At 41.3% G+C, this 18409-nt stretch overlaps 1 protein-coding gene across 4 annotated transcripts in view; it reads left to right on the forward strand.

The window, feature by feature from the left end:
• The window catches only part of LOC123769825 (glycine receptor subunit alpha-2), a 103156-nt gene that overhangs the window by 2244 nt on the left and 82503 nt on the right, over positions 1–18409 (forward strand). The window contains exon 1 of one of the 4 annotated variants that reach the window (XM_069301313.1): positions 17023–17066. The exons of 1 other annotated variant lie outside the window; for it this stretch is intronic. The gene's annotated coding sequence lies outside the window, so the exon portion shown is untranslated. Of the gene's footprint in view, positions 1–17022; positions 17081–18409 lie in introns of those variants that run through there. 2 more of the 4 variants (XM_045761144.2, XM_069301314.1) reach the window with 2 other exon arrangements.

Raw genomic sequence — 18409 nt, forward strand, 5'->3', positions numbered from 1 at the left:
ATTCCCTATGGGTGAGTTTTTGGGTTTATAACCCTATGAGGTTTTTGGTTTATATCCCTATGGGTGAGTTTTGGGTTTATAACCCTATGGGTGAGTTTTTGGGTTTATAACCCTATGGGTGAGTTTTGGGGTTTAAGCCCTATATAATTCCATCCATTATTTTTTGACCACTCCTGAAATTTGTCAAGATCCATCTGTACCTTCCTGCAGTCCTCTTTTGTTTACATTCCTCACCAGCTTTTCGTCATCTGCAAACATTGACATATATGAACTCACTCCCTTAGGTAGGTCATTCACATACATTAGGAACAGCAGTGATCCCAGGACGGAGCCTTGTGGGACACCACTTGTTACATTCTGCCAGATGAAATATCCTCTCTGATTGTAACTCTTTGCTTTTCAGTTCAAACTTATCCCAGCTTGCTTCTCCATCTTGTCCGGCTTAGTGCCTTCTTTTGATAATTATTTACTTTTCCATCTTGTACATCAACCTTTCATGAGGAACAGTTGCACATGCTTTTTGACAACCTAGAAAAATACAGTCAACCCAGCCTTCTGTTTCCTGTTTTAGTTTAGTGTTTCAAGTATTACTCAGGTGTATTTAGTTGTGATTGTGGTGGTGATCGTAGTGGAGATTCTCTTGCCACTTCCCCATCTCAATACTTATTCTCATTCCTATCTATCTTCTCCCTTCACTTATCAGTTTTCTTCCGCTCTTGTTCCCTGTGAAGTGGCTCTAATTACCGCTCGTGTTACCTTAATTAAATATCTTGCCTCTTGCAGTAAAACCACTCATCACTTCTATTTTACATAACTCGTAAATATCTCGTCCCACACATATATGAAAATGACGGCGTTACGGTCCGTCCTGAACCCTTATCAAGTCGTCACGCTGTTACGGTCCGTCCTGAACCCTTATCAAGTTGTGACGTAGCAAGAGTGGCAGAGAATGGCAACATAACTACTGTATAAGCTCTTTTTAACATTGTTATGAAACTGGTGCAGGATGTCTCCCCCTTGCCAAGGAGTCGAACTTGGGTCCAATGACTTGTGAGCTGACTTTGCTAACGAGTTAGTAATGTCTGTTAGTTAATAAAATCAAAGTTAACAAAAGTTAACTTAATTTTCATAGTTAACAAAATCAAACAATTTGTTAAAAACCAAAGAGAATTATATCGTTATCCGAACCATCTTAGATACCACAAGTGTATAATTTCTTCATTTTAAGTTTTAAGTAATCTAAATATAAGTCTTAGGGCAGTATAATATTTACATGTAACTCGAGCGGGTACCAGGTCGTGCCCAGGTCTGCCCATAAAAGTTGCACCATTGAATTGCAAAAAAAAAAACATTATTTCATACTACGTGAGAGTCATGGGAGTCACAATGGGAGTTGACCCTTCTAAAAGGGAGGCAATGGGGCCGATCCTCCAACTTTTACTGTGACAGTCCCCTACCACACATTTCGTCACCCTGCAAAGTGTCTGGCCTCAAACCATGGACAGACAAACAAGCACACGTAAATCTACTTTTATAGATATTGATGAACTGCCTTCTTAAAGATATCTTTATTGAGTATTTTCCTGACAGGTAAATTGACAGATGTTGGGTGGTTGATGCCGAATTTTTTTAGCAGCTCAATATATTTTTATTTGTGCGTTGCGAATTTGTTGAAAGCATCTTGCGAATGTTTCATTAAATGTCTTGTAAATGTCTGCAGCGTCAAGGGGAGCTTGTTGCACTGTTGCACTGGCAGCTGGCAGAGGAGAGCTGTTGCACGGTGCACTTTGTCAATGTCTGATTTAATTATTGATACATTTGTCTTATCTTAACCGGGTCTTTAGTTATTTCCTGAGGTCAAAGTACTATTTATATCTCCTTCTCATCATTTGCCACTACGTAAAAAATACAACATATGTTCACAATATCATTATATACATTTTTTTGTGTATTTAGACGAGCATAGCCTGATGATGAGTTAGTCATTACTCAAAATGGCTACCTGAAATACATAAATAGCGCAACCTTACCTTTCCTAGGCTTAACTATACATTAAAACAAAAAGTATATACAAAATATTAATATATATTTCTGGAAATGCCATTTTTTTTTTAGGAATATACAGACTGCGAGGTGTCTCCCCCCCCCCCCTCCCGCTTCTCGGTATTATATACGCAGAGTACATTTTTAGTCCTTTAGTCATCAGGACTAAATTATACTTTCTGGTTGATTAGTAAGCTATTGCGAAGACTTAATGACCCTAGTGCAAGTAATAGGCCTTAAGCCCAACAACCAAGACGAACGAATAGGAGACTAGCTAGCTAGATAAAGTTTGGGACTCTGCAACATATGCAACATACTTTTTTCCATGCAGTATTTGTATATTTTTTGGCCAAAACATTTTTACATAGTTTAAGTGATTTTTTAAATGCATATGAAGGTCTATATGGTGGCAACCAAAAATAAAATAAAAAATAAATAAAATAAAAAAATTAACACTGCAAAATGGAAATAAAGCTCAAGGGCAATTAATTTGTTTTATTAGCTAATTCCTTACCTTAGAGGCGACGACTAGCGAACATTTCGAGTGGCTTGTATACCAGGATATGGATTTATTCTATTTGCACTGGTCGGTATAGCGACGGCTTCGCTTCTTGCAGGGTCGGTGTTCGATTCCCGATGGTCGAAGTTGTTGGACAGCGTTCCTTCACTCTGTCCTCGTATCCCAGCTGGTCCTAGAGACTACGCAACTCAGGCTTGCGTACAGCGAGTTCTGTAGACTACATAGTGGTTGTGCGTAAGATGCCGTGATTACAAGCGTATCACGAGGTCGCTGTCAGCCGTTGACGCGTTCTGAATGCTCGCGTAAATTACCTGGTTAGATGTAACCTTTCATATGAAGGTCAAAGGCTCTTAACGCTCTGCGTGTATGAAAAATAATAGTGTAAATTTGTATATATGATGGAAAAAATGGTCAGGGCTAAGATTGATCGAGTATTTACTGATCCACTTACGAAATCTGTACACCTTTCCTAAATCATGGCGGCTTTGTTTACACTTATTGAACAGTTTATGAGCATCGAAGCACTACGAGGTTGTTTATAACAACAATAACCTTGAGTTGTGAAGTTTCCAGACTCGTTAACTGTTAAATGTATGTAAACAAAGTGGCCATGATTTAGGAAAGATATACAGGTTTCGTAAGTGGTTGTGCAAGTTCTTAATGAGTCCTTAGTCAAGATTCAAACAGTAATAGCGCGTCCATTTACGAGGTCTCTCTCTCTCACACACACACACACACACACATATATATATATATATATATATATATATATATAATTTTTTTTTACTGAGGATGAAATAACCATTATTTTCCCTCTCACTCTTTCATTTACACTTCCGTTCACTAGCAGCTGATTGAATGACATTGTTAATCTGTGATTCAATCATCGGTAAATTCGTTTTGAAAGACAACCATTTTGCCTCAAAATCCTGTCCAGTTTGCTGGGAACTCATTACATGAATACACTCGAACGATACCTTGATATCTTGCTATGAATAATATTTCCATTGTTCTCTAACGAACAAAGTGGCGGGAAAGCGAAGGTGGCTCTCTGGAATAGCGAGAGGTAATTATGAGGCTTTCGTCCTTGTCCTGAAAGATTTTCATGTTTGTACCACAAACTTTCTAAAACATTCAGAAAAATCAGATGATATTTTCAGTAATTTTCTTCATATTTGTCTATAGAACTGAGAAGTTCTCAACGTGTCGATCATTTTTGGACTACTAATTCAGACAATTACTTATTAAAAAACAAAACACGGTACGTCGGATTTGAATCGCTCGCCATCTGGGGGTGACTGCTGCAGGCGAATGTAAACATGATGTGCTAGATGATATTGTCACAGTTTTACTCTGATTTTTGTTTTATATTGTGATAATTTTCCTGAGTAACATTAAATTATGTGTTAGGATTAGGCTGGTGTTAGGATTAAGGTTGTTGTCGTTTCAGTAGATTTAGCTACTCAAAACGAAATGTCCATGTAGTTCGGTTTATCGTGAGCCCGGAAAAGTATTAAGGTATTTTGTAGGATTAAGTACTACATAGGTTAGGTGCATAATGTTTTGAGTAGATGCTCTTTTGTTTTATAAGCATTGTAAATAGTAAGTCATGAAAACCTATACCCGGTGACGTCATTGTTGTTGTAATAAACGCCACGTGATGCCCACCTTTGTGCTGAATTATAACAGTAGCTGAATACAGTTTACCGCATAAATGATATACGTTAGAAGACGGACGTAATATATGTGAATTAACCCGCAGGTTTTAAAGATAAGATAGGCTTCCAGTTCCTGATAATAATTTTCTCTAGTAGGTAATATCTCTCCTCCCCTCATGTCATATGGATTGCAACACCTCATAATTTGACGTTTCCTCTGCCTCTGAAGATGCTGAAGAGTATATCAGGGAAATGTGACTTTTAGCGTTATGCATCAGGTTCCCTAAAATCTGAAAGCAAACTTTGGAAAGTTTATTTTTTAATTACCTTCCCAGGTGAACAAAATGAGATATAGAATAACAACAAATAACAGATATATATATATATATATATATATATATATATATATATATATATATATATATATATATATATATATATATGTATATATATATATATATATATGTATATATATATATATATATATATATATATATATATATATATATATATATATATATATATATATATATAAAGAGAAGATTCGATCTAAAATAATTGATTTCGGTCATATTCAGTAGAGCATATAGAGGAATTGCAGCCCACATGGCAAGGGAGCAACAAGTGTGAGAGGTATCAGGAGCCTGTGCTAAAAATACAGTACATTCGGTCTGTACTAAAAGTACAGTACTAAGTACCTGTTCTGAGTACATTCGGCCGAATAGCACTTATATTTTCAAAATTAGGCCTAAAATAGCATATATTAGGCCTAATGTTGCATATTTAGACCATGCACAGGTTAGCATCTTCAATTAATGTTCGATTTTTTAAGCCTGTAAGTTGGGTGTGTTCCAACAATGCAAAACTTTAATATTTTGGGGTCCAACAGTCCATTTTTGTACGTTCAACTACATAGTTCCAATAAGTACTATCATTTGCAGAGGATAGGTTGCTATATTCTCTCTCTCTCTCTCTCTCTCTCTCTCTCTCTCTCTCTCTCTCTCTCTCTCTCTCTCTCTCTCTCTCTCTCTCTCTCTCTCTCTCTCTCTCTCTCTCTCTCTATATATATATATATATATACATACATACATACATACATACATACATACACACACACACACACACACACACACACACACACACACACACACACACACACACACACACACACACACACCTTTGGTCCCTGCAAAATCCCTTTTATGGAAATTGAGACATATGCCAACGCGTTTCCAGCTGGAGATTCTCTTCTATTTCTAAAACTGTACCTGTTATTGAAATGTATACAGAGGGGGACGTTGGGATCCACATTTATGTATGCAGTATAAGCCTATACGGCGTATATCTATATATACGGTGGATGTATACATGTCTTGAGCGCAGGTGGGAGAGATATACAATAATTTACCCGTGGAAAATAGTAGAGGGGCTGGTCCCAAACCTGCACACAGACAACACCACATGAGACCAGGAGGCGTGGCAGGACGTCCAGAATACCCTCGTTTAAGAGCAGAGGGGCAATAGGTATTCTGAGAGAGAACTATCAACATCAGAGGTCCGAGACTGTTCAACACGCTTCCACTACACATAGGGGGAACTGACCGACCCCTCACAGTGTTCAAGAGAGAACTTGATAAGCACCTCCAAAAGATACCTAATCAAAAGATACCTAGGCTGTGACTCATACGTCAGGTTGCGAGCAGCTACGTCCAACAGCCTGGTTGACCAGTCCAGCAACGAGGAGGCCTGGTCGGGGACCGGGCCCTTGGACGCTAAGCCCCGAGATCACCTCAAGGTAACCTCAAGGTAAGGTATATTATGTAGATCTTCACTTGAGAAAGACGTTGAAAAATTAACTCTTCAATAATGATTTTACAATTTGTATTGGGTCTGACACGTCTCGTTTGATGAATTCGTTTCGCTACGGCTCTCTTTAGCCTATACGAAGGCAGAGGGAAAGCCAAAGTAGCGTGTTTTACACTATACACGCTACGTAGGGTGAGGTGTTACACAGTCGCTCACGCCTGGGGCAGTATAAAGTGTGAGGTGTAGATTTAATCTAGTTCTTGAGGATGGTAGGTGTACCTATAAGTGTGATCTCGCTGTTGATAGCCGGATGGGAGTGTTTGTGTAGTGCTTGGGCTATGTCTTAACAACAATTAGGCGAGGATTATTACCGGAATACCTACATAGGCTATGAGGCAAGGGAGTATTACATAAATAACCACATGGATTGTGAGGAAAGGAGTAGGCAGGGAGAGAAGGAAGTCTTCATTTACACGAAGGACGGACCTGTCAAGGACGGAACAACAGGAGCTGGAGTCCAACACTTGCCACTCCCCACTCTCCCTCCCTCCCTCTACCCTCCACTCCTTCACAAATATAAAAGGTAGTTTTGTGTGTCAAAACGGAAGCTTTTTGTGAAGGATGAGTAGGGTAGAAGAAAGAGAAACATTGAAAAGGTTCCAGAAAGCAGATTTTTGAAAATACAATTTTGTTTCCATTTTGTTTTATAATATACTATCGAAGCAAATGCTTTTGCAAGTTATGGGTCTCTTAGTCAGGATATATTCTAGTTTTCTGTACCACAATATATTGGCAAATATTTAAAAATAATGTGTCATATATTATAAGTAATATAAAGAGAGTTTTCTGCTGGTAGTGTGATGGGGACGCCCACGTCACTAGTGGGGGACTTGGCTTGTTTTGAGAAGTAGGAAGCGCTGTTATAACTTGAAGGTTGCGAGGAGACTTGACATGAGAGTAGGAGAAAGGAGAGGTAGTGGGGGGGGGGGGTTGTTAAGATTTGTGTATTTCTTAATTAAGAGTAATTTCAAGATTAATCAGGTCATTACCTGGCCACAAGATTAATCTGGTGTTCACCTGGCCACAAGATTAACCTGGTGTACACCTGGCCACAAGATTAACCTGGTGTTTACCTGTCCACAAGATTAACCTGGTGTACACCTGATCACAAGATTAACCTGGTGTACACCTGGCCACAAGATTAACCTGGTGTTTACCTGTCCACAAGATTAACCTGGTGTACACCTGACCACAAGATTAACCTGGTGTACACCTGACCACAAGATTAACCTAGTATACACCTGACTACATTATTAATCAGGTGCTCACCTGACCCCCCCCCCACTAAACGAGAGCTCACTCGTCTTCCATCCTCCGCCATTATCAAAGTGTCAGGTGGCACATTGCTCACCTGTCAGGTGCCTCATTATGAGACAGGAGGCTGACACCCTCACACTGCAGAAGGTCATCTCGTATAATGCACCACCACCACCACCACCCCAACCTCCCCTTGGGGTAACACATTAACTAAATTCCTCCGCCCCGCTCCTCCTTCCAGGGGTCTCTGGTCGGGTTTGTCTTTCATCCTTTCATTTCGTGTGTTTTTAGTCAGGTGTTTTTTTTATACACAATGTTTTTTCTCGTTTTTTTATACACAAGGGTTTTTTTTTGGTGGGATTGTCTTCATATGTTGCAAGGGGAGACTTGGATGCTGGTTTGCACTTGTTTCACATAGATTGCAAATTGTTGCAAATTTGACGACGTTCTTGTTATTGTACAATAGATGAGCTGCTGGGTTTCTTTCTGACTACCCTGATACTCTACTCTCTCTTGTTGCTGCCCTGATACTCTACTCTCTCTTGTTACTGCCCTGATACTCTACTCTCTCTTGTTACTGCCCTGATACTCTACTCTCTCATGTTACTGCCCTGATACTCTACTCTCTCTTGTTACTGCCCTGATACTCTACTCTCTCTTGTTACTGCCCTGATACTCTACTCTCTCTTGTTACTGCCCTGATACTCTACTCTCTCTTGTTACTGCCCTGATACTCTACTCTCTCTTGTTGCTGCCCTGATACTCTACTCTCTCTTGTTACTGCCCTGATACTCTACTCTCTCTTGTTACTGCCCTGATACTCTACTCTCTCTTGTTGCTGCCCTGATACTCTACTCTCTCTTGTTACTGCCCTGATACTCTACTCTCTCTTGTTGCTGCCCTGATACTACTCTCTCTTGTTACTGCCCTGATACTCTACTCTCTCTTGTTGCTGCCCTGATACTCTACTCTCTCTTGTTACTCTGCCCTGATACTCTACTCTCTCTTGTTACTGCCCTGATACTCTACTCTCTCTTGTTACTGCCCTGATACTCTACTCTCTCTTGTTACTGCCCTGATACTCTACTCTCTCTTGTTACTGCCCTGATACTCTACTCTCTCTTGTTACTGCCCTGATACTCTACTCTCTCTTGTTACTGCCCTGATACTCTACTCTCTCTTGTTACTGCCCTGATACTCTACTCTCTCTTGTTACTGCCCTGATACTCTACTCTCTCTTGTTACTGCCCTGATACTCTGCTCTCTCTTGTTGCTGCCCTGATACTCTACTCTCTCTTGTTGCTGCCCTGATACTCTACTCTCTCTTGTTACTGCCCTGATACTCTACTCTCTCTTGTTACTGCCCTGATACTCTACTCTCTCTTGTTACTGCCCTGATACTCTACTCTCTCTTGTTACTGCCCTGATACTCTACTCTCTCTTGTTACTGCCCTGATACTCTACTCTCTCTTGTTACTGCCCTGATACTCTACTCTCTCTTGTTACTGCCCTGATACTCTACTCTCTCTTGTTACTGCCCTGATACTCTACTCTCTCTTGTTACTGCCCTGATACTCTACTCTCTCTTGTTACTGCCCTGATACTCTACTCTCTCTTGTTACTGCCCTGATACTCTACTCTCTCTTGTTACTGCCCTGATACTCTACTCTCTCTTGTTTACTGCCCTGATACTCTACTCTCTCTTGTTGCTGCCCTGATACTCTACTCTCTCTTGTTACTGCCCTGATACTCTACTCTCTCTTGTTACTGCCCTGATACTCTACTCTCTCTTGTTACTGCCCTGATACTCTACTCTCTCTTGTTACTGCCCTGATACTCTACTCTCTCTTGTTACTGCCCTGATACTCTACTCTCTCTTGTTACTGCCCTGATACTCTACTCTCTCTTGTTACTGCCCTGATACTCTACTCTCTCTTGTTACTGCCCTGATACTCTACTCTCTCTTGTTACTGCCCCTGATACTCTACTCTCTCTTGTTGACTGCCCTGATACTCTACTCTCTCTTGTTGCTGCCCTGATACTCTACTCTCTCTTGTTACTGCCCTGATACTCTACTCTCTCTTGTTGCTGCCCTGATACTCTACTCTCTCTTGTTACTGCCCTGATACTCTACTCTCTCTTGTTGCTGCCCTGATACTCTACTCTCTCTTGTTACTGCCCTGATACTCTACTCTCTCTTGTTGCTGCCCTGATACTCTACTCTCTCTTGTTACTGCCCTGATACTCTACTCTCTCTTGTTACTGCCCTGATACTCTACTCTCTCTTGTTACTGCCCTGATACTCTACTCTCTCTTTTTACTGCCCTGATACTCTACTCTCTCTTTTTACTGCCCTGATACTCTACTCTCTCTTGTTACTGCCCTGATACTCTGCTCTCTCTTGTTGCTGCCCTGATACTCTACTCTCTCTTGTTGCTGCCCTGATACTCTACTCTCTCTTGTTACTGCCCTGATACTCTACTCTCTCTTGTTGCTGCCCTGATACTCTACTCTCTCTTGTTACTGCCCTGATACTCTACTCTCTCTTGTTGCTGCCCTGATACTCTACTCTCTCTTGTTACTGCCCTGATACTCTACTCTCTCTTGTTGCTGCCCTGATACTCTACTCTCTCTTGTTACTGCCCTGATACTCTACTCTCTCTTGTTACTGCCCTGATACTCTACTCTCTCTTGTTACTGCCCTGATACTCTACTCTCTCTTGTTACTGCCCTGATACTCTACTCTCTCTTGTTACTGCCCTGATACTCTACTCTCTCTTTTTACTGCCCTGATACTCTACTCTCTCTTGTTACTGCCCTGATACTCTACTCTCTCTTGTTACTGCCCTGATACTCTACTCTCTCTTGTTACTGCCCTGATACTCTACTCTCTCTTGTTACTGCCCTGATACTCTACTCTCTCTTGTTACTGCCCTGATACTCTACTCTCTCTTGTTACTGCCCTGATACTCTACTCTGTCTTGTTACTGCCCTGATACTCTACTCTCTCTTGTTGCTGCCCTGATACTCTATTCTCTCTTGTTACTGCCCTGATACTCTACTCTCTCTTGTTACTGCCCTGATACTCTACTCTCTCTTGTTACTGCCCTGATACTCTACTCTCTCTTGTTACTGCCCTGATACTCAACTCTCTCTTGTTACTGCCCTGATACTCTACTCTCTCTTGTTGCTGCCCTGATACTCTACTCTCTCTTGTTGCTGCCCTGATACTCTACTCTCTCTTGTTGCTGCCCTGATACTCTACTCTCTCTTGTTACTTCCCTGATACTCTACTCTCTCTTGTTACTGCCCTGATACTCTACTCTCTTGTTACTGCCCTGATACTCTACTCTCTCTTGTTACTGCCCTGATACTCTACTCTCTCTTGTTACTGCCCTGATACTCTACTCTCTCTTGTTACTGCCCTGATACTCTACTCTCTCTTGTTACTGCCCTGATACTCTACTCTCTCTTGTTACTGCCCTGATACTCTACTCTCTCTTGTTACTGCCCTGATACTCTACTCTCTCTTGTTGCTGCCCTGATACTCTATTCTCTCTTGTTACTGCCCTGATACTCTACTCTCTCTTGTTACTGCCCTGATACTCTACTCTCTCTTGTTACTGCCCTGATACTCTACTCTCTCTTGTTACTGCCCTGATACTCTACTCTCTCTTGTTACTGCCCTGATACTCTACTCTCTCTTGTTACTGCCCTGATACTCTCTCTTGTTACTGCCCTGATACTCTACTCTCTCTTGTTGCTGCCCTGATACTCTACTCTCTCTTGTTGCTGCCCTGATACTCTACTCTCTCTTGTTACTGCCCTGATACTCTACTCTCTCTTGTTTCTGCCCTGATACTCTACTCTCTCTTGTTGCTGCCCTGATACTCTACTCTCTCTTGTTGCTGCCCTGATACTCTACTCTCTCTTGTTGCTGCCGTGATACTCTACTCTCTCTTGTTTCTGCCCTGATACTCTACTCTCTATTGTTACTGCCCTGATACTCTTACCCCGTTGCTTCTGCCCCGACACTCACCTGCCCTGATACTCACCTGCCCTGATACTCTACTCTCTTGTTACTGCCTTGATACTCTACTCTCTCTTGTTATTCTCCTGATACTCTAGTGTCTCATGTTACTGCCCTGATACTCTTACCCCGTTGCTTCTGCCCCGACACTCGCCTGCCCTGATACTCAACTACCCTGATACTCAACTACCCTGATACTCAACTACCCCCTTACACTGTAAATATTCATATAACCGTGCTCTCAAATCTTCATTATCGTACAAAATTCAGCAAAGTATTACTCTCTTCCACAAAAATCGCGCAAATATATTTCTCATTTTTGTGTTAGTTTTTTGTTTTAGGGAATTTAAAATTTGCGTTTAAAAATGTGCTTGTGTCCCACCGTATAGACGGGAACAATGGCTCATCTTGTGGCGTGTAGGCTGAGTGATAGGCCTATCACCCCCCTGCTATTGTGGTCATACGGGTAGTTGTTCTTCTGAGAGAAGGCTTTTGTATGCTCGGTTTTTTTTCGCATATTTGCCGCTGCGTAAAAATGTCACCTGCTTTGCCGAACCAGAAAGGTACGAACCCAAGCAACCCGCCTAACCCATCGAGGCCAATGTATAGAAATGGTCATTATTACGGTGCTGTATTTTATGTTGACTAATGCGTCGTATATCTAGCGGATTGGTCGAGAAAGTGAAAACGAAAAGGAAAATGGGACGTATTATGGTGGTGGTCGGGTTGAGCGGTTATCAGCGGAGCATTTTACCTGTCGTCCACCTGTCAACCCCAACCTCAACCTCGAACCGAAAAAAGCTGGTTCACTGGAAATTTTATTTTGGTCCTATGGCATTTTTGGCATTGAGTTTAGGGGGGACGGCTATTTTGGTCTTGTATTTTGGAGTAGGATGTGTTCGTGTCCCACTGTGCTTGTGTTCGTGTCCCACTGTGCTTGTGTTCGTGTCCCACTGTGCTTGTGTTCGTGTCCCACTGTGCTTGTGTTCGTGTCCCACTGTGCTTGTGTTCGTGTCCCACTGTGCTTGTGTTCGTGTCCCACTGTGCTTGTGTTCGTGCCCCACTGTGCTTGTGTTCGTGTCCCACTGTGCTTGTGTTCGTGTCCCACTGTGCTTGTGTTCGTGTCCCACTGTGCTTGTGTTCGTGCCCCACTGTGCTTGTGTTCGTGTCCCACTGTGCTTGTGTTCGTGTCCCACTGTGCTTGTGTTCGTGTCCCACTGTGCTTGTGTTCGTGTCCCACTGTGCTTGTGTTCGTGTCCCACTGTGCTTGTGTTCGTGCCCCACTGTGCTTGTGTTCGTGTCCCACTGTGCTTGTGTTCGTGTCCCACTGTGCTTGTGTTCGTGTCCCACTGTGCTTGTGTTCGTGTCCCACTGTGCTTGTGTTCGTGTCCCACTGTGCTTGTGTTCGTGTCCCACTGTGCTTGTGTTCGTGCGTGTATGTGGGATGTTATATGTGTGTGTGTGTGTGTTTAAGGGTTGTGTGCTTGTTCTTTGTTTGCCAATGTGTGTTGTGTGTGTTGTGTGTGTGTGTAAGAGAATGTTTGATGGATATAGGCGCTGTGTGTGTACTCACCTAGTTGTTCTTTGCGGGGGTTGAGCTCTGCTCTTTTGGCCCGCCTCTCAACTGCCAATCAATCAACTGTAACTAATTTTTTTTCATCATACACACACCCCCAGGAAGCAGCTCCGTAACAGCTGTCGTACTCCCAGGTACCCATTTACTGCTAGGTAACAGGGGCATCAGGGTGAAAGAAACTTTGCCCATTTCTGCCTGATCTGGAAATCGAACCCGGGCCACAGAATTACGATTCCTGCGCTCTGTTCACCCAGCTACCAGACCCCCCTAACCTAAACTTCAACTTAGATCAGCCTAAATTTTCCTCGGTGCGAAGCCGTCAAATATTTTAGACAGAAGACGTCCATTTTGACAGAATCACTTCCGGGGGTTTTAACGTACGTCTCGTATCTGTCAAAATCAAATTTCTTCGAGCCATAAAAGTCACTAAAATTTTTTTTTATAGAACAATACCGATTATAGAATTTGGGAAAGAGTTTTATTTTGCTCATATATTTATGAAAACATCCATTTTCTGTTCATAGATTTAGGAAAACAGCTGTATTTTGCTTATATATATATTTAGGAAAACAGCTGTTTTTTGTCGATTTAAGTCAAAAGTATATGTGATTATTTCAGTGGTACCCCTGTGTCCGTTGTCTAGTGTGTTGGGCAACGTTTGTAATTGGACGATGCTGATATGAGTAATATTTGAATTTACATATAATCACTATATGCACTTGAAAGTAGTTTTTTAGTCATTAGGGATGTACCTAGGTATATATATATATATATATATATATATATATATATATATATATATATATATATATATATATATATATATATATATATATATATATATATATATTTATATATAGGTACGAACCCAAGCAACCCAAGCAATATATTTTATATATATATATATATATATATATATATATATATATATATATATATATATATATATATATATATATATATATATATACTACCACTGTAGTATACTTTTGACGATAACAGCGAGATTTGTAATAATATTATGGAAATGTATATTTATATGAGGAAAATACGCTGCTTTGATATTGGAAAATCTTATCTTTCATTTCTGGATTTCTTTGATGGTGTTATTCACACTTTTCACAAGATAGGATGATAACAATTTGGTTAACTCTGGATACATATACGTTTTCCATCCAAAATTTGTTTAATTAGGAATTTGTTGATTAGTGTAAGTGGGATGGTCTGGCAGCCTCAGCACCCAGACCAGACACAAGAGCTCTTAACAGTCTGGCTGGGACAGGCTATTAATGGAGAGAATAGTTGAGGCTTTGTTCCATGTTGCAATGTTACATCAGTCGTGCCTACTCCCTATGCAGGACACTTACTTTAAGCGGCATCTATGTTTGCAACAGGCGCATGTCTAAACCCAGCGACATCCCCTTCCATTGCACTGACCCACTGCCGTGTTGTCCCAATTCACACTGGAGTATATTATTTGCATCAAGGTGGTAACTGACCAATATGACTTGCATGGTCTGCATTGCAGAAGCTCATAGGGTTGTCATGCAAGATACAGTGAAGTTAATGTCATCACTAAGAGGAGCCTTGCCACAGCCCAGTGCCTAGCAGAGATAGAATCTTATTTTCTTTTTACCCAAAGCAACTAAAGTTCTGTGCTTCATGCAGATGGTATCACAATATAACCCCCCCCCTCCTGGAAGAACAGTAAACAGCTGGTGTGGGACTACAGGTGCGTATCCGCTTGGGCTAACACCTACATTGGCCAGGCAGGTGGTGCAGCCTACTCTAAAGAAGCAGTGAATTCCAAGAAGTACAGGCAACTGGAACATCAGTGGACGTTTGGTTTGATAGCAGCTAAGACCCGTGGGCCTTGGGGCAAGGGTGACATGGGCATTCTCTCTCAAAGAATTGGGTTCTAGACTCCTTGATACTACGAGACTCAAAAGTAGCCAGTTTCCCGTTTCAGCGTCAGAAAGAAATGTCCCCGGTTTCTGACAGTTTAAAGACACACGTGAGGTGTTTGTGGTGTATTACAGGTGTGTGGTGAGTGCATCGCACAACAGGTGTGGTAATAACATTTCATTTACTTGAATCACCGGAGATTTAAACTCGGGTCCCAAAATTAGAAGATCCTTATTGAGAGCATCCATGGCCTGGTAAGACAACGGTTACGTACTGTTGGGGTCCCCATGTTCGAATCCTCGTCGTTCACATTTCCTCTGGTGAGTGTTTAATTAGTTGTTTAATTATCAGGTGTCAGGTAAGGCCTTTGTGGGCGATGCTTGGCCAACACCTCCCAACCAAAAGGATATATATACACATGTACATATATAAAAAGATTTATATTGTATACAAGCTTGTGACTGTTTAATGTGTTAGAATAGGTATTTTGGTGAATGTGGAGGAGTGGGGAGGCATGGGGAGCACTTTTCATATCGTGACTATAGTTCTTCACTATGCCCCATTAATAATAATGTAATAATTATATGTATTTTATATATAATGTATTTTACGTTTCTGGCAAGGCAAAACAGTTGTATTTTTGAGGCAGTGGCACATTATGAGATGTAGTCACCCGGCCTGTGAAAGATGAAGGGTACCTGTTCCCTAAGTCACTGGCATATTTCCCATCGGACTCCCGGCTCATAGGCAACATTTCCTCACTTAGGCAGTGAATAGGAGACATCTCTGCCTCGTTTCTCATCCGTGACGAGTAAAACAAAACAAAAACAGCTTGAAACCAGAATTATTCCAAGTCAACGGGCCAGGATTCATTAACCATTTATGCTTACGAAACCTGTACATCTTTTCTCAATCATTACGACTGTGTTTACATATGAGCCCTAAAGCACTATACGAGGTTGTTTATAACTATAATAACCTTGGGTTGTGACGTTTCCGAACTCGTAAACCGTTTAAAATATGTAAACAAAGCCGCCGTGACTGAGAAAAGATGTACAGGTTTCGTATGCGGTTGTGTAAATGTTTAGTTCACCCCATTATCTTCCCCTTACCTATTATCTCCCTCCTTACTCATTATTTCCCCATGACCTATTATCTTCCCCTCATCCATTATCTCTCTTCTCACCCAATATCTCCCCGATCACCTATTTCTTCCCATCACCCATTATTTCTTCACCCATTATCTGTCCATCAATTATATCCCTTACACACTGCCCATCAACGCCCCACAAACCTCATCTCCGGTTCCTTCTTCCTTCATGTCTCTGTGAAGGACCCTGCCTGTTCTTAGCTTCCTTCACTTCCATCTTCCGGTTCCTGTCTTCCTGCGCCCCCCTTATCCTTCCACTTCCCTCTACTGCTGTCTTCTCCTCCCTCTTGCTCCTCTCTTCACCTCCTCCCAAGACATTTGCTGAAATTCATTTCCTGTGGATTATCTTATCTCATGTACTCTCTCTCTAAGTCTGAAAAATATATCTGTTATCTGAACATAAGACGTTCCTGCGTTCACTTCAATTACCAGGCTCGTAGGCTTCATATTATATATATATATATATATATATATATATATATATATATATATATATATATATATATATATATATATATATATATAGTCTTTTTATGCATAGGTTTGTGTAAATAAGTTTTCTGTACATATTTTCCTGTATTTTTATTCAGTAGTTTATGAATCTTTTTTTTTTAAAGTAAACCTTTTTTTTTTAGAGTGAATAGTGTACTGAAATGATAAGATAAATTGTTATAGAGGAGAAATATGAGCTGTGTATGAGAGACAGACAGACAGACAGACAGACAGACTGACAGACAGACAGACAGACAGACAGACAGACAGACAGACAGACAGACAGACAGACAGAGACAAAGACGAAGAAGAGCACATCAAAAGGTATAGTGAACGGGGGAGGGAAAGCAGCCACTGACAACACTCCCCCATTCCCCTCTCACCAAATCCCCTCACCTATAACCCCCTCCTCCCTCTCTCCCATCTCCTCTTCCCCCTCTCCACGAGCAGCCACATGGGGTAGGAGGGGGTAGGGTGGGGGATGGGGGGGTCCACCAACACAAGAGAAGCTGCCTCAGTCTGCTCCCTCGCTCCGACGAGAGAGCAAGTCCCAAGGTTGGGTCACGACCGTACGTCTTTCCGGGTCCGTGTTTCCCCCCCTCCTCTCTCTCTCTCTCTCTCTCTACGACCATCCGTGTCTCTGACGACCATTCGTGTGTCGTGCGACCCACTATATCGCCCTACGACCATCCGTCTGCCCAACGTTTTTTTTTTTTTACCATCATTGATATATTTACCAACCAATTTCACCCATTTGAAAAACATTGATCAAGGTGGAAAATATATAAATATAGAAATAAATTGAAATATCTGGGGGGGGGGGAGGTATCTTACGTTTTAAGTAAGCTATTGTGGTTGGCAATACACATGTGATAATTAGCTTCGTGATCAACGTTGAATATATAGAAGAATTTCTAGGCTGAAGAAAATACCACCTATTCAGTTCCAATTCAGTGCTGGTGTCAGTTTTAGAATATATGGTGTATAAGTGGATATATGTTGGGTATTAGTTGGGATATAAGGTAGTGGATACTATGTGAGGGGTATCAACAGGTGAGTGGCACTGGACGGGGGATATATATATATATATATATATATATATATATATATATATATATATATATATATATATATATATATATATATATATATATATATATATATATATATATCACCTTGGTTTTTAGCCTCCCTAATACTCACCTTAGCCTGCAGCTTCCGAACATGCACCCTGATACGTTGATTCTTATCATCCCTTATACTCTTCTTGGGCCCCCACCTTACAGCCATATGACTCCTGATTGTGTCCCTTATACATATCCTGACGTCCAGCCCTGAACATCTGCTCCTTATACACTCTTGTTGTTGGTTCCAGCTGGGAGCCTTGAACCACTGAATAAAGTCTGTTTTCTCTTTGTTCTCCACCTCTTTGAAGTTTGTTACTTAAAGTGAAGATCTCTCTGTTTTCTGGCCCATGGTTGTTGCAAGCTGTTGCTGGGTTCTTTAACTGGTTAAGGATTCGTCAAGTATGTACTTGGCCACTTACGAAACCTGTACATCTTTCCTCATTTATGGTGGGTTTGTTTACACATATTAACTAGTTTTATGAGCACCGAAGCACAACGAGGATGTTTATAACAATAATAACCTTGGGTTGTGATGTTTCCAGGCTCGTAAACTGTTTAATGCATGCAAACAAAGCTGCATTGATTGATGGAAGATGTACAGGTTTCCTGTTTGGTTGCATAAATTAATGAAGTCTTGCTTTTTTTGGAGGGGGGGGGGAGGAGGTTTAGAAAGATGTTATCTCATCATTCTTTCAGTTAGGTACAGCACCGGATTTGTATCTTGCAGGGTCATCGTTCAATCCCCTATGGTCCACCTCTTTCAGCGCCCACCCACCACTCACCTC

Source organism: Procambarus clarkii, chromosome 45 (genome assembly GCF_040958095.1).
Source record: "Procambarus clarkii isolate CNS0578487 chromosome 45, FALCON_Pclarkii_2.0, whole genome shotgun sequence".
Classification (NCBI taxonomy): domain Eukaryota; kingdom Metazoa; phylum Arthropoda; class Malacostraca; order Decapoda; family Cambaridae; genus Procambarus; species Procambarus clarkii.